The 18274-nt window shown below is 39.0% G+C and overlaps 1 long non-coding RNA gene across 1 annotated transcript in view; it reads right to left on the bottom strand.

Moving 5' to 3' along the window:
• Nucleotides 1-335: 335 nt before the first annotated feature.
• Nucleotides 336-18274, bottom strand: part of LOC102301300 — a 31233-nt gene continuing 13294 nt past the window's right edge. The window contains exons 3-4 of the long non-coding RNA XR_315688.2: nt 1917-1970; nt 336-1842 (exon numbers count right to left, since the gene is read on the bottom strand). This is a non-coding gene — a long non-coding RNA (uncharacterized LOC102301300). The remainder of the gene's footprint in view (nt 1843-1916; nt 1971-18274) is intronic.

The raw sequence follows: 18274 nt of genomic DNA, 5'->3' as shown, positions 1-18274 counted from the left end.
GCCTCACTATTAGTTAATCGTTAACTCAATCTGCTTTAGAGGCTTAGAGATTTTTCACAGGGCTACCAATGCTCTGAGGAGGGCAATAAGAAAGGAGCAAGCTTTCAGAGAGTGATTTAAGTTTCCTCACATGTCAAATGCAGTGCTGAGTGTGGCAATCTTTTACCACGTCTTCTACCAAGTCCCTTTCTCAGTCAACTAATCCTGCATCACCCTCATCACTTTTTCCTAAAGGTTGTGATAATAATCTTACTAGTCTGGACTTGCTTTACTTTCGACATGACGCATGTCTAAAATAAATGCAGACACATTAATGACATGCACAAATTTGGGACTCAGTTCAATTCAGCTTTATTTATATAGCTCCAAATCATAAGAACAGTTGCCTCCAGCAGGCGATTCATATTGTAAGGTAAAGACCCTACAATCATACAGAGAAAACACCGACAATCAAAACACCCCCATGAACAAGCGCTTGGCAACAGTGGGAAGGAAGAAATCCCCTTGAACTGGAAGTGACCTCCAGTAGAACCAGGCTCAGGGAGGGGCGGTCATCTGGTTGGAGGCGAGGGGAGGAAGGCAGGTTGTAGTCTCGTCTCTCGTGTTTTTGTAGGACGCTCAGCTCGCCAGAACACATGACTGTGTTGCACAATGCGCTCATATTATCCACCCAACTCTGCTTCCAATTTACAAAAGGATTACAACATTCACCTGCGATCCATTTTTGCTAGTCCCAATCTAAATGAGATAAACTGTGCTGTACTGGGTCAAATTCAATATCTTTGAATTGGCCTAGTTAGCACAAGTATATAAATATATATAATAAATGCAACAAGTGCAATTTGTTCCCTGGACATTCTATAATCAACTGTAACTGCTATTATTTTAAACTGGAAGTGTCTAAGAACCACATCAACTCAACCAGTTGACACACAAAGTTATAGGGCAACATAACTCAAGCCAAGCCAGGACATAACGATGAAGAAAAAGACCATCAGCACAGAAAACGTGCACCGGGAGCTTCGTGGTATGGGTTGAGTAGGGGCTCCTGTAGGGGTAATGTGCCACCACTTTTATTCATTTAGTGAAACTCTCCTTCTGTTTGAGCCTGCGTATGGGGGACTGATGCTGTTATGTGTAAGCCTAAATGGAAAACACAGAGACTTGGGTGGGTGTGGGGGTTATGTTGGGTAAACCTTTCCCACGACAATGAAAACATTGAAACATTACAGTGTACGAGAGCAAATGATGTTAATCCTGTCAAACCAGCCATAATTTGTTCTGACTGCTTCACAGCAGGTATTAAGAGCCTGACGCCGCAAAAGAAAAAATGAAATAAATTGTTTTTGCAGACATCCAGGAAATGAACAGAATTAAAATTGCATATGTAAAGCATATCTAGCTGTGCAAAACAAGCTGTTTTACATGTCTAGATATACTTATTTGCAGAAATAGATGTACAGTACATTACACCTGACAATGTCCGTCATTACACAAAAAGTTCTCTTTGTCCTCGAGAGGAGGATCTTTGTCTTCCTTTCTCTCGCTCATTCCTTCAGGATGGCTTGAGCCTCCAAACTACACCAGACCGTTGCCCCCTCAGCTGTTGTAATCAGACTGCTCATATTTTCTCTGAGCCGTTGCCTTAAGAATTTTCTAATTCTGTTCTCTTGTGTGCTCTCATAACATTTGATGTTATGGCTGGAAATTCCTGCCTGTTGAAAAATTCCAGTTGATTCCTGCAAATCCTAATGACCTGTATCCTTAAACTGGCTGACATCAGCCTATCTGTCCAGTTTCCATTGCTCACCTCTGTTCCTCTGGCTCCCTCCCTGCAGCCTGCTATAGAGAAGAGAAACAAGTAAGCAATCAAACCAAATCTCTAAACAACTTCAAACCGTGACAGAAACAATTACCTCAGCCAGCTCTAACGTGTCCTCCCCTCTTTGGCAGAAGTCCCTGTGACGCTCCTGTAAAGGATCCAGTTACCTGTTTACTCAGCAGTTCAGAGTCTGTGACTCCCGAGTTTTCTGTAAACAAACCCTTAAATTGTTTTTGAATTTGAATTCAAATTTCCTGACATTATGACACGGCTAAAAGAGCATCATCAAGTTTAAGATGCTGATATCACCTGTTTTGTATGTAACACTTGTATGCAGTTGGGTTTTCCCTCTTCTTTGTTATCAAAGCCTCTCCTCTTATCTTAATGTAACTCCAAGCTGAGAACTGTGGCTTCACTGATACTGGTGTGGCCAATTACCAGATTAGATATTGGATATTTGATTATTTTTGGATTTTTTTTCTTTTTTCTTTTTGTCATGCAGCCAGCTCTCTGCATTGCTAATTTTTCTAGATGACAGTATTATTACACTGACTTTATGTCACAAGTAACCGTTTTCTGTGTTTGTAGAAGATACATAAAGCAGCAGATGAGAGCGAGCGAGCGATATATCACAGAGAAACACTCCAGCCACAAGTTGCAATAAATTTAAAGCTCAAAGGTTTGGGCCAAAAAATACTTCTGTTCTTTTTTCTTCTCTCCTTTGAAAGGATTCATAATGGATAGACAGCTGTGACACAGTGAAGATAAAAAGACTTTTATTTGAAAAAATAACTTTGTTCTTCAAACTTTGTACATTTGTAGCACTCGGGGCTTTACAGATCTTTGGCATTTTAGCGAGTGATTGCTGAGGCAGATATTTAGCTCATGTCTACAGATTTAACCAGATTTCTTACGTCTTTAAGCAAAACAATTTCAGCTGTGCTAACATGATTGAAAAAGCAGTTGTTCAATGATTAATTACCCTTTTATTCTTAATTTCTGTTGCTGAGTTACAACATTTTATGATCAATTTAATGTTAATCAAATTATTTTATTAATTAAAAAAAACAAAGCAAACGTCATTTTCTTTTTTGAACAAGGACTCCAAAACCTATAAATCTCACACATGGATATACATATAGATATATATGCTAGCTGTGTTCAGCAAGGCCCAAAGCAGTAGAGCTGGCGAGCACTGGGCTGTAATGCAATAATGAAATATAACATCATTAATATTGGTTAAAAATGTCAGCAGAGTTTTATGTGATTATTCTGGAAACCTTTTCTCTCTTTCTGTTTGCTTTGGAGAACAGCTGAGAGCTGGATAGCTCTCAGACTCTAAAAGTAGCAGATGTGTGGCTTTTTTCATATTATTATTCATTTAATTTAGTTAATTTTTGCAGCATCTACCCTGTTTGTCATTTGTTTTCTGTTTTTCTTTTACACACATGATTGGATTGTTTTTCATGTAGAGGTTGTGCAATCATAGAAATAATACTTTTGACAGGAGATTGGCACAAAATAATGTGACAGATGTTCTTACAGCAGTTGTTTTGTTATTATAATATTATATTTTTGACCCAGTGTGAAGATCATCATGTTTGTAAACAGATTTGTCTTTAGCATATATATACATATTATGTTTGGGTTCCTGGAGGTGACCTTTTGTCTGCTTTTATTCTGCACTGACTGACACTGTTGACTGTCTTTGACCTCAGTTTACAACACCCTCTGTGATGTAAAGATCGTCGTGACGATAGGTGCTCTATTTTCAGAACGTGACCTCTTTCATGTAAAGTGGTTTATTTTAGCATCTGCTTGATGAGTTACTGGGTTTTTCTTCTATTGCCAGGCCATGCAGTATAATTGAGGTTTGAGTCACAGGGACATCTTGTGCAGGAAGGATCACTCCTGTAGTCAGAGATGCATTTAAACTTGTGATAAAGTTAGCTCACCTCTACCTGCTACTGTAGGTGCTAAGCTATAAGGCTTGTATGCCCAAGAGCAAAGAAACAGGGATGACTGGCTGATGATGCACACTGTAAACAAACAAAACCGCCCCTCCCCATCTTGAAATGTCACAACACCCATTGCAGGTTTTCTTGATGCTCACACACACACACACACACACACACACACACACACACACACACACACACACACACACACACACACAGTGTCAGGGCAACCAGATCATTTTTGTAGGTTGTGTTGCCCTCGACTATTATTCTTGCAGTGTTTGTAGCTACAACAGCTTCTTTAAGTGCTTTTTCAAAAACCCAAAAAAACCCACCAGCTTCTGCTGTTTAGCAGTTTTTCTTTCAACTTTTCAGTTGATGGTTCACACAAAACAAAACCTTAAGAAGCTCCGTTGGCCTTGAGAGCGTTATGATGGACCTTTTTACCATTTAATATAGTTTTTGTGGCAAGACGGCTTTGATTGTAACTCTGAACAAATGTCCTTGAATAGAGCATATGGTCAGAACAAAACTACCATGATACAAAAAGTGTATTTTTATAACCCAGATGTTTTGAGTAGGTGGACAATAGTGGACTGGGCTGCCAAAGAACAAAATCCTTGAATGGCTTCCAAAGGGACTCGTGTTTTAACATATTAGCAGAGTGGGAGTGGTGACCACACTGTCATGTTGGGTAAAAGATAAAACAGGAGCTCTGACCTGGCTTCACACAATAACTGTGGGGATTTTTGATCTAATGCAACAGACTGGAAAATGTATCACTCTGCTGAAATTATTCTCAGCAATGACGCTGTACACTGACCGATATCTAAATGTGCTTTCCAGAGGAAATTCTCTCCTTGCTGATGACTGATTGTTTCATGACTGTGCTATTCTTAATCGGCCTGTTGTGTCTAATTATGTTCCAAATTTCACCATCTCCTTTCACCAACTGATTTTGCTTAATCAGGTTTTATGTATGTGTCTAGTACATTTAATTTTAGCAGAAATATGTATATCTGTTCAAATGTGAAGTTTTTAGCCATTTATACAAATATTATTTGCTTTCAAATCTGCTCTTCTTATCTTCTTTTGTTTCATAGTCAGCATAGTAATTTATGATCTCAGAGAAATGTGACACAAAAAAGGCCCAATGAAGGAGAAGGCAACTGAAAAGGTATTTGTTGACCCGCCCTGTCATCATGTGAGCTGTTATGGGCCTCCATGAGTGAAGGTATGCCCCACTCCACCATCTTGTGGGTAATTAAGGTCACATGGGTAGATGTGAGTGTGAGGGAAACAGCTTGGAAGGGATCTTAGGGCTCCACCTCCAACTGGTCAACCCCACTACTGGGTTAAATACCTGGGACTCCATTCGGTTTTAAAGCCGAACAAGCCTCTTAGATGAGATGTGAAGTGCCTCCAGTTCAAATGCTCAGGACTACTGTGACTGGGAAGACTGAAAAGCTGCATATGAAACAAAACAGCAACTTCTTATTTTCTCTTGTTAAAAAAAAGAGAAAGTGGTTTGGTGGTGTCACATTTGAACTCATGCAGCTAATTTAAAACTCACAACTAAGAATCAATGCCACAGGCAAGGTTGCCAGTGCATGCTTTTGTTTGGGCCTTTTTAGTTTTTAGATAAATAAACACCTCATTGTTACATAATAATAAATAAGGATAGTTATGTGACCTTTCCAGTTATAGTGGAAAAAGCATTTATGGCCCTATTTTAAAGATAATTTTGTGAAATGTCATCATCGCTGATTTGAGCAGACTCATTATGCCTAGCTAGAGGTCTTTTCTTGCCAATATCTGTTCTAAACTTTGTCCCCTCCTCCCTTTAATTACTGTACAGTCTGAATAATAAAGCTTTGTGTTTATACGGATTGCTCACAATCAAAAAATAATTAGACATGGCAGTTGCTCTGCATTAATGTAGCTCCCACAGAAAGTTTGCAGTAATAAAGTATGCACAACCAATTACTGAGGAGCCGTAACCCTCTCCCCCCACGCTTGAACAATGGAGAGGAGCATGATTTCCTCTTCCTCTGCAAGGAGCATATGTCTGACTCTCAGAGGACTTTGTACTAAAGCCTCTCAGAGGGTCTGCTTTCTAACAAGCTTCACACAATAACTGATCATCCTCTGTTGATGCAAACAGCAACAGGAACCTGCTAAATCTGGTGCATGGCTGTGCGGATTTATGTCTGACCTACATACACATTCTAGGGGGGCCATATGGGGGCCGTAGACCTTTGGGCCATCCATTCATTTGTCTTTATGTATCAGTGCAGAGAAGAACAACTTTGCCTCCCTCAGGTCACAAAAGGAAATGGATAAAGTCAAGCCTTAGTTTAACCCTTCACTCTCAAAACACTTGACCGACACTGAGACACTTTATTGTGCTGTTTACTTCTAATATTTGGCATTCTGTTTATGCATTGATGATTTTAACATTTTTTATATATTTTTTTACTTTATTGTATTTATTTTCATTATGCAGCTATATCAAATTCTTCTTTTTTAATCTATTTATTATATATTCCTAGTATAAATCCCAAAATGCCAGTATTGAAAATCTAGTGATCCAAGATACTGATCGATGGTCCTAAATACGTTTTAGGCCGTATTTGTTTTCAGAAAAGAAATTGCGTGCCCGAGTGGTTTCGCAGGTTAGTGCTTCTTGGAAACTCAGAACCACTGTCTGGAAATCTGGAATGTTAAACAATATCATGTACTGTAGGAGCACTGATGCATTATTCCCTGTATTCACTGAGGGCTGAAACAGACAAGGTCAGAGGAATTGTTCTTGTTTTTATTGTGTAAGAAGAGATTATGTAACTCTTCTGCAACTGTAGATCTGAGGAATCATTACCTTACAGGTTAAAGCAGATGGAAAACGTGCTCGATTTATTTATGTTTTATAAGAAATATTTTCATGCATTAAACTACAGCTGTTTTTGAACAAAAGTTTCATTAATAAGGATTTTGCTTTAATTACTTTGGCTTCAGTACATGGAGGTACTTTAGGCGGCTAAGTGGTTAGTGGTTAATAGATTTACATGCTTTACACAAGAATGGTTTGAGACCAGGAGGAGTCACAATCCCAGCCTCACAAACTGGTGGTCACAAGGTAGAGTGCTACCAGTGCTGGTCCCAAGCTCGGAAAATGGGAGGACATCTAGTGTAAAACGTTTATGAGGCGGCGTTTGTGAACTGAAATATGCTGAAATGAACGGCACATTTTTTCCACATTTAGCTCAAAGCCTTACAAAAACATGTAAGGTTTTTTATATGTAAATCTAAATGTTAAATGTTAAATGGATTTAGCTGGACATGTGCTGCGGTGATTGTGAAGTAGAGACTGCAGCTGCTGAGGGCGCACAACTGCTGAACCTTTGGATGGCCGACAAAACGACTCTTCCAATGTTTTCAGCTAAATTGCTGGACATGCTGGTAGGTAACAAGTGAAGCAGCTCATGGCGGTGAGAAGTGACGGTCAGGAGATTTTTTAGTTTCCTGTAACATTTAGATTTAAATGTAATATTTAGATTTAACATTTAGATTTAATATTTCACATCTAAAATTGTGTTTTAAATATAAAAAGTTACAAATATTTTAGTAAATATTGTAAAAAATGACTTGAAAAAACATGTTTTTGTAAGGTTTTGAGGTAAATGTAGAAAAATGTTGCCGTTAATTTCAGCATGTTTCAGTTTTCATACGGCGCCCCATAAACTTTTGCCAATTCAAACATGTGGATCCATCTGCCGGGACTCCTTGGGAAATAAGGGAGCAACCAAAAGTACCTATGCAAGACAGCACTTTAAGCTAGCAAAGCCTTTACATTTCTGGATAAGCAGGTTTCTCCATCATAAATCTACCTTTTTATCTCAGTTTATTAATCCTTCAATCCGGTAAAGTGATGGGATTCACATTGGGATGTTTTTCCACTTTAATGCCCAAAGCTAAAGATACTGTAGTTGTGTTAAAGTGCACTTGAATGCAGCCTACATGTGCGCATAATGTATGTTTGAGTTTATATCCATTAGGAGCAAGTGAGAAGTGTGTTAATGGGGGCTTTTCCAAGTGCAGGGGGCCTTTACAGATTAGAGAGCAGATGTTGTATTGATGGACTCGGCTGTTACTTTTTGCTGTATACTCCTCAGAATGAGCTGTGGGCACAGCAGAGTGCTGCATTCTTCACAGTGGCTTCCTTGTTTTATAATGTAACTAACACCAACGCCAAGCATTCCTAAGAATCACACTACCAAATGCCAGAATGAGATTGTAGTTCTGGGCACAATGCCCCTGTTTTGTCTTACAAGAGAGGTGATTTTATAATGTTGCAAACATGAGCAGATATATTACAATAATGCCTCCAAATAAGTCATAGTGGAAATTTGGAGAGTCTGAAAACATGCATGGGTTATAAGTACCAAATTTCATTACAATAAAGTCTATTTTTAAGGTGCCATTAAACCTGCAATTATCTTTGGGTACTTTTGCACAGTTACACCAATTTCAAAACATTTGGAATGTTCTGTAAGTAAAAAACAGTGTTTTGCAGATTATGTCAATTCAACAGGACATAGAAAACTGAACTATCGAATGTTTGCATGCATCTCCTTTTCTTTTAACAACAGCCTGTGAACATCTGCAAACTGAGCAGGCCAGCTGTTGGACTTGTGGGAAAGGAATGTGTGTCCCGTGTCTTCTTTGTCGTATTTTTAGTTTCACGATGGACCAAATGTTTTCATTTGGTGAAAGATCTGAACTGCAGATGGACTGGACTCGGCTTTGCAGCTGATGCAGTTTAGCATTGTTTTACTGAAAAATGTTCGGCCTTTGTCAAAAAAGACCTGGACAAGAATCTCTGTTGGATTTTTCTGCACTGGTGGTGCCTGTCCAAACCTGCAAGCTGCCAAATCCACCGGCACTAATCACCCCCATACCATCAGAGGTTTTTAAAACTTCAAAACCTTTGATATGTTTTCTATGTAACATTGTGAATAAATTATGGGTTTATGTGATTTTCAAATCATTCTGTTTTTATTTACATTTTATGTAGTGTGTAGTTGTTTGGAGATTTGTTCCAGTTCGATGACTAAATCAAAGTCGAGCATTCGCTGCCCTACAATCTCTGTTTTGGCTACAGTAACTCTTGAAGGAAATATTTTTCTTTAGCTGCTCCATATTTCACACTGTTTACGACCAGATTGGACTTTTGCAGCTGTTTGCTGAACACACTTGTTGCATAGAGCGGTGATAAGCAACCAGAACAGCAAGACTGCATGGTACAAAACCAAAACACTAAAAAGCACATAAGAGGTGACAGGGACTGAAGAGTTTGGTTGTATTTACCAACAGTTTTGCCACCTGGATCAGCTCTTATACACTCACCCAGCAGTTACACATATTTCCCCTTGTTAGGAAGAAATTAATGATGTGTACTGATGTCAAGGCTAATTAGTTAAAAACTATCAGTTCTGACATGAATATCTCACAAACTTCATTTTTTATTTGCAGTAAGATAATGACATTCTTGTAAAGACTGACCTTACTAACATTATTCTAAGGCAGCCACAGGATTTAGTTCCAATTAAGATTCAGTACATTTTTAGCAGGTTTCAGGCAGGAATCCTGAAGCTCAGGTGGACTATCCCCCCCCGACCTCCTCACCACGGCTTTTTTTCTACCTGTCCAAATCAAGGACACATTAAATCGTGCACTGGCAATGAAAGTCGACATTAGATGTAAATCCAAAACCATGGGGTTTGACTGAGAGGGGGTTCAGAAAGCGAGGCAGCTTGAAACTGTACAGCTGCTTAGAGAGAATCTGTATGTTGGAAGATTTGTTGCAAAAGAGACAAATGATTTATGATAAAACCCTCAAAGGTCTCAAAGTTCAGTGTAGGTTTTCAGAAACTATTTTTCTTAAAAAGACCTTGAAAACTGCTTTGAATACATTTTTCTTTTTTTTTTATATTCAGCTGTTTTACATGTTTTGGCAGTCAAACATGTTGAGTATTACCTTCTTTTACCTTCTTTCTTTTGACCGAGCTGGTGAGAAGCCGTTAACCTGCTTTTATTTTACAGACTATAAATATGGCCGACAAAGCTCTTATGAATATTTCAGGGGACAATAAATGCTCTATATAAATGATTATACTCACGCTCTCCAGCAGACAGTTTAATAAAGTGAAAAATTACAAGCAGGTGAAGGAGGGTTGGAAAAAAAGGAGGATGAGGAAGGGTGGCAGAAGGTTTAGCAGAGTGCAAACTCCTACACTTCTTCACCTTGACAATAAACCAAAATATGTTATTAGGAATTATAATAAATATTACAAATTACTAGTGAAGTAAAGCTTACCAACACAGGAACGGGAGGGCCGATGGCCGTGCTAGGTGACATATTTTTTAACCTTGTGATCAAAGTTAATTAAGCTTCAATCCAAGCCCAGTGGCTCTGGGCCAGAAATTTACATGTAATTAATTACCTTCTTACTGCATTTGGAGTTGCTCAATAAATAATGCAAAAATTCATCCTTACACTAAGGTTCAGGTTGCCATCAAGCAAGACAGCTTGCCCCAACGGCATGGGGCCCCTTGCCAATAGAGGTTCCCTGAACGCTTACAAACTTTAACCCACAGCAGTCGCTATGTGCAGAATTAAAACTTACCTCAGAAAAATTTACAGACTTTTAATGGGAAAAAAAGTTAAGACCCAGGAAAATAATATCACCCAATATTTGTGACCGGCTGCAGCTGCTGGGTCGGAAACCCTGTGAGGTAGTACTGCCTTTAAAGAGCACAGGATTTAAACAAGCCTCTAAAGAAAGCTTAGATCCCACTTTGTAAAAGAGACACTTTATATTTTGGCTCTGAGAGCTGACAGAGAGGATGAATGAGATGGAGGTTTGTGGAGCGTGCGCTGACCCCGGACCTGCTGCGTCTGGTCCTGTGTGATATGAGGTGCCTGAGGATTACGGCTGCACAGAACCTGGAGCATTTAGGCTCAGGCCTGCTGCGTATTAACTTGGACAGAGTTACCAGACAAGAATAACTCTCTCAAGAGATCATCAGAGAAAATGTCTTTGGAGGGGTCTGTGGCCACCAGCCTGTTACATCACAGCCTGAAAAACAAAACATCTCGGGGCCACAGCCCTTGTTGATTTTGGGAGTTATGTAATCTCAATTGAATTTCGCTGGCTGTTGTTTTCAGTAAATGCCCACCTTATCTGCTGAGTGGAAGCCTGGAACTTCTAATACCCCTTTCATTATTAATCACCCTGTTTGGAATCAGGATTACGCCGTGCTGTTCGCAACAAGCTTGTTGTATGTTTGTGGATGTCTGTGCTTTATTTTTTGTGTCTTTGCAAACCAGCTGGACGATCAGCTGGTTTCTCCTTTGGAGAGAAGATATTTTAACCAAAAGAGTTCATTTTGGCTTAACAGGGTTTGCAGTTTGCACACAGGTTTAATGATTGATTTTTGGTCTCTACTGCAAAGATAAGTGATTTGTATGAAGTTAAAATACCCTTAAATACCCTTAATAAGGTAAAAAAAAAAAAAACAAGCTTGAAAGCTGTAACACAATAGTAGCTGTACATATATCTCCTTGTGCACCCATTTCTCAAACATGCTGCTTTCTAGCATTGATTTCTACCAGCAGTTAGCACAAGACAGAGTACAGCGCATCTTTCATGCTGCTGTTGAGACAAAAGACAGGCTAACCCTCTACAGTTAAATAATTGACCTATGCTAACATTCAACATTTTTTATTTCTGATAAACTGTAGGAAAAAAATCATGTTTAACAGCACCAACATCCGTGCATCCATCCTGTTTTTGTTTAACTTTCTGTATCTGTATCTATAGCTTACAACAGTGACATGTTTTCTAAAGCTGATTTTAATAAGCTTCTCAAGGAAACACATTAATCTTTTGCTCTGTTTCTCTTTCTTTTGATCAGAGCCATAAAAATGTTCAAACTAAAAAATAGCTGAGCTAGCAAGAAACAAAAACACATAATTGTATAGATCCTGAGAGGAAGTTTACTGCCTGTCGCTTTGCATTCTCTCCTGCAAACCTGGAAGGAGTTTGAAGTTCACCTGCACCTTCTTTGGAATAGGCTCGCTACAGTGGAAAGAAGTGTTTACCTGCCCACTCTCCACCAAATTCACTTCAAGTTTCCATGAAGTCTTTCTGCCCACCTGCAACCCCTTACAGCAAGTAAGGCCTTAGACATTTTTCATTATATGCCTTCACAAATTCTCATAATCAGCTGTCCCTCTCCAACTGCCTGTTTCCTTGTCTACAGAGTCCTCCTGAGTTTGCATGATGAAAAAGCCCCCTGCTCTACAGCCCACTTGCCCTTTATTATTTACTTGAGTTCTGTAAACAAACCTTGAAAAACTCTGCGGTCTGAATCTGGTTCTTGGGTTTGGACACCTGACAAAAGGAAGCGGCTAAACTGTAAAGAGAAAATATTTTCTCGCATACTCAGCACACAGATGTAGTTGAAAGAGATTGGGATACCTTTTTAAAATGAATTACTGGCTCAAGGGCCATTTCAAATGAGAAAGACACAACTTGAACCAAAACTCTCAAGTTAAACAAAATAAAGTAGAAAACCATAGCACTGCATAAGGTATGCTAATCAGTGTTTTCATGTGTGTCAGTAGTTAGATGAGTGATTAAGTGTGCATTGTGTTGTACAGTGTAAAACCTAAAACAACCAGGCTGTAGCCTACCAAACAAATAACATGATGCTGCCTGAATGGAGAGGAAAAAGCCAGCAAGAGCTGAGGTGGCTAGTTCTTCAATGCTCCAGAGAGATGGCCAGGTGCTCCCAGTCGCACTAATTAACCCTGCCTACCTGGAACCTGAAAGACTACACAAAGAGACAAACAAGGGAAAAGACAGCAGGCCAAGGCAGTGAGCCCTCGCACTCAAATAGAGGTTGCGTCTCTATTACACTCAGAGTCTGTATGGAAAATGTTCTGGGCCACCTATGCATTTAATCTACACTGTGAAGCTCCCAGTGCACAGTTTTGGTGCAGATGTTGATGCCAGAGGAGGTTTGGACTTCTGCAGTTACTAAGTCAGCGGCGTGTCGACGACTTTTATGCAATAAGCACCTGAGCAGTTGTCAACCCTGCTCTATAACTTTATATGCTGTGATTCCTATATGCCTCCACTATGCAATAATACCACTTACAGTTGGAATATTTAGGAATTAAGAAATTGAATGAACTGACTTGTTGCAGGATTGTAGCATACAAAAATTCAGTGAACTCTATAGAATAGCATATTCTTTAACAAATATTTGTAAATGCAGACTGCATGGCCAGGGGCATTATTTTGTAGATCTGTGGCAGTGGGACTGAAATCACGTCTAGAAGACAGTTTGTAGGATATGCAGCACAACCCAGGTAAGACAAAGAAAGAAATAATTAGACTTGATATATAGTCACCCTGAGGGTGGAGCAGGAACCTGGGATTGGACACAGTATCACCAGATCTCTGGCTTTGTTTTTGAGAAGTGAAATTGAACTTCAGATGAGTCAGATTTCATTGTTTTTGTCTCTATGAGCTGTAAATGATAATCAGACATTAATAATGTATTAATCTTGGCAATTCTCATTCTCATATTTTTTCTTATTCTCTGTACAGAATAATGTGTTTAGTGATGATGTCATACAGAAAGTCCTGTCCAAATTGACTGCAATTATTCCCTTTTTGTATTATATTATCCTGGCTCAACCCAGTTCTGAGGTTCAATATTTTATAAGTGTATTACAAGTTCAGGAAGCTGTTGTACTTTTCAGAACTCCCTGCACTTTGTCTATAGTCCTTCCTGTCAAACCGTCTCATCTAGTTTTTCTTACTTGTTTTGCTTGTTCGGGTTTATTTTTAAGCATAGGATATAAAAGGCTCGATTTAGCCGTGCGCCTCCTAATCTCATTTCTTTAGGACAGGCCAGAAGGTAACACGACCACTGCTCACCTTCATGTCCACTCAGCACCACTGTGGTACAAGAGCACGATGCAGTAAATGCATTTTCAGCGGGAACAACAAATCAGAGATTGTACAAAGGTCGTATTAGAGGGTGTCCACATGTTTGTACAGAGTTAGCATGTATTTGTATGTTTGTTATTTCATTCCTGTGAGACCATGTTTAGCCCCCGATCGAGCAGATTTCACACAGCTGTGAAATCTAGTAAATTAAGAGAGAAAATTTTAACCTAGTAGTTAGCTGCTTTTTGTAAAAACACTCTTGTAACAGACGAGACCTTCTTATCACCAAACAGCAAACAGACACAGTGTAGCTTGTCATCATAGTGGATTAATTAGCAGCTACTGAGACAGATGTGCTTTAGGCAGAGACCAAAGACAGAGTTCAACGGCATGCCAGTTGTTCATTTTACGGGTAGCAGGAAACATCACTCTGTATTAATTTAAAACGCTGCTTTGTAACTTCTGGATCTGTAAATAAACAACTGTTTGTTACTAAGTTTGCAATATCGACTTAGTGGCAGTATGCGGACGCTGTATTCACCGCTTCTTTTGATTCTCCAGCTGGCCAAAAAGCTTTTAATTACATGCTCACCTGATACATCAGTGTTTCCTTAGTAAAACTGTAAATCCTTGTGAACCTACAGAGCACACTTTGTAAACAGTCCGTTACACAGCAGATTGTTAGTGGTGTAGAAACTACAGGGCCAAAAGACTCGATGGATGGAAAGCAGATGGACCCACATTGGATTCTGACCACAGTGAACTTGCTGCTAATGAACCATATGAGGCCTTTTCTGCCAGTTCGTCAGCTGACACTCTGAAGGTAAAACACGAGAACTCTTTAAGCACTAACACATATTCCCACCGTTAAACCGTGTTATTATTTTTTTTAATGATCCTTGTCAGTAGCTCCAACATGCAGTGGCATTTTTACCTCACCTCGTTTTTAAATTTTCTATCCAGCAGATATGCTCCATTGGGTACACAGTTTATTGTCACTACTACAGTCTTGGCAGAAGAATTAATTGCATAAATCAGATGCCAACTGGTTAGACTGATATATACAATACTAATTCATCAAAAGGCTGAACAGCGAAAACATAGGGCAGTATAAATGTATGTGTTAGTTAACCGTGTTTAGCCACAAATATTACTGTGTGCAGGACAATGAAATCTGATCAAGTTGTACCTTGAAAAGGGAAACATGACGCCACATGTGAAATGTTGCCTGCTTTTGCCAGACTGAAGACCCTTAGTACAAGTTTCATGTCAGAAGAATATAATAAAATCACTTGTTGGTGAGATCAGGAGAGAGAGTCCACCTGCTCTCCATCCACCACTGACTGTGTAGTTAAACCACCCAGTTAGTTAAATTAGTTTTCATAATGACCATAAAATGTAACAAAAGCCCGTAAATGTTCTGTGATATGATTTCAAGTTGTGTTTCGTGTTGGTTTAGGGTACAGATGAAAACTGCTGATTTAAAATGTCCTCATGCGGAGGATCTCAAAGATGAAAGTTATCACCAATTAGGAAGGAAAAAAATGGGAGAGAAAATTGCACGGTAGACCTAACTCGAAATTTAGATTCATCTCAAACTTTCAGGTTATGTATCTCAAAATTCTGAGTGAGCTGAAATCTTCAGATATCCAGCTCAAAAGCTGAAGATACCCAGCCCCAAAACGAATAACCTCAAATTTCTGTGTGGCAAAAAGGTCTTTTTTTCAGTGGCAGGAAAAAGCTTCCACAGGAAACATTTAAATTATTCTAAAGTTTAATTATTCAAACATAGATGAGATTGTCGTCTCCCTCTGAACTGAGAGACTTCTATTCATGCGTCACTTTCAGAGGTTCAAATGAAGGTTCTAATAAAGAAGAAAGTGCACACTATAGTATAGTATGAGCATGGAAGCAGATTCAAATTGCAGTTCAGAGGCACACACAGCTGTTTGTCCGAGTCCTGCGTCTGTGGTACTCGAGATTTCTTAAAGTCTACAGAGTAACACGAACACAAAGACTTCTGTGTATCAGGGCAAGCTAGGTACTTATAGGGATGTGATTTCTTAGATCAAAGTTCAAGACACAGGTGTGTAATATGAAGATACATGAGGATACAATGGTCTCATTTAGGAGGCCGTCCAGTGGTACAACTGGTTGCTTCTCATCTCTACAAAGAGAGGAACAGACCCAGCCTCATGTAACTTACAGCTGAACGTCTGGAGATGAAACATATGGAGTCAGAAGATAGTTTAAGATTAACTCTGGTTTGCTTCTTCTTTGGATCTCAAATGTTTTTCCATCACAGCACCCCTAAAAATACCTATGGTAATATTAGTAATGATGATGTATTTCAGTATTATTTTGGCATCGTCCTCTAATGTTATATTTGCCAAATAGTCTGCTGCTACATTGCTAGTTGGGAAAATAAAAAAAATCAAATATTATTTCAGTTTGTGAAAGTTTTCTATTCCTGTTCTGGGCTTCGTTGTTTGTTTACAGTACAGCTCCAGATCCAGGTGAGGGTAAGACCAGAGGATGACACCTGTCTATGTCCAGCAGAACGTAAAGAACATGTTTATTGATATGAATTGTAGCGTTTAACCGGATTCATATCAATAAACATGGGGTAAACAAGATGGCTGTGACTATATTAATGTGACAGGCAGAAAAAACTTTATTAATTTAATTTAAGCAGCTGTCTGACCAGTTTGCTTGTGTATGGTGTGGCAGTGCGATTTTTCCCCTTTCTTTACTGACTAATCCTTCTTCCTCTGTGTGTTTAAAAGACTGAAACAATGCTGTGCATGTTTCCTCTTTCTTTTACAAACTGTTATTTAACTTATTTTGAAAACTGTGGTCAACATGATTGAGCCTTTGCACAAATTTGATAGCTAAAGTGTCCACCCTAAAACTGGTGTATTATATTAAAATCTGTAATTATTCATTCTGAATTATTTTGGACACTCAACTAGGTCATCCAACTATTTAATTTGCTTTTGAAGGTAGCAAAGTATGTTATCCAACTGAAATGAGGTTTGCAAATGTGAAAAGAGTTGACTACAAGTAGCATATTCCTGATATATTAATTGCAAGGCACTGTGTGCTGGCATTATGACTGGAAGCTGAGCATCCCAGAAACTCTGACCATAGATTCGCTGCTGCTCTAGATGATAAGATATTCAGTTTTTGTCATTTTATGTCAAAGTCAAATTTATTTATATAGCACATTTAAAACAACGACTGTTGACCAAGGTGCTGTACATTTATGATAATCTAAAGAGATAAAAAGATAGGAAGACATGATAACATTTAAGAAAAGAAGCATAAAATGCGGAAAGATTTGAGTAAGAAATAAGAAATAAAAGTGATTCTGATTTAAATGCCAAGGAATAAAAGAGGGGTTTTCAGACAGGTTTTGAAAGAGTCTAATGTTGGGGAGGTGCTGATGTGAAGGAGCAATTTGTTCCACAGTGTAAGAGCAGTCACAGCAAAGGCTTGATGTCCTCTGTGCTTTAATCTGGACCTCAGGACAGCTACCAGCACTTGATCTGCAGACCTCAGTTTTGGACCAGCTGCAGTCGGCTAACTGATGACAGACTGACACCTGAGTAAAGACTATTACAAAAGTCAAGACGAGATGAAATGAAGGCATGGATAGCTCTCTCAAAGTCTCTAAAACAGAGCAATGGCTTCACTTTTCCAAGTAGTTGGAAAGAAACTGGTCTTGATTACAGCATTGATCTGTGGTGTCAAAACTTAGGGGGCTTCCTTCTAAAGGGCCAAAGTTGTAGTGGCCACAGGGACAGCACAATGACCTCTGTTTTCTGTTTCAGTGGTAAATCTGTGAGTTGTCTGAAACGAGATGCCGCATTTAAAATAAAAAATAAAAAACTGAGTCCATAGGGAGCATATAAATTGAAAAAAGGACTGGGCAAGAATGGACCCCTGGAGCACCCCACAAGAAAGTGAGGTTTTTGAGGATGACGTATCCCCCAATCTAACTTTAAACCATTCCAGTGCAGTGCTTCTGATTCCGACACAGTGATCAGCCGAGAGGTAAGAATCCTATGAGCTACGGCACCAAAGGCAGCACTGAGGTCTAATAGTGGCAGAATCTCCCAAGTCAGTAAATGTTAAAAGGTCATTAAAAACTTTTAAAAGAGCAGTTTCAGTCCTGTTTTGTTTCTTGTTCTGAATTGTTCCACGATTTGTAGATGCATTTTTGTTCAAATTGGTAAACCTCTGCCCACCTTTACTTTTGAGAAACTATGCCTCTCTAAGATGCTGTTTTTATACCCAATCATGTTACTCACCTTTTGCCAACTGACCTAATTAGTCGTCCCATGTTTTTGTTAATGTTCTGTTCTGACTAAAATAACCACTGCGTTCTTTCTTTATTTACATATTACGCACCACACCTTTTTTTTAAGGGTTATTACCATGGTCATTTCTCAATAGTTTATTCTGGA

The sequence above is a fragment of the Haplochromis burtoni genome, unplaced genomic scaffold (assembly GCF_018398535.1).
Source record: "Haplochromis burtoni strain Fernald_Lab_line unplaced genomic scaffold, NCSU_Asbu1 Contig_5, whole genome shotgun sequence".
NCBI lineage: Eukaryota > Metazoa > Chordata > Actinopteri > Cichliformes > Cichlidae > Haplochromis > Haplochromis burtoni.
This window is presented reverse-complemented; position numbering and strand designations above follow the sequence as displayed.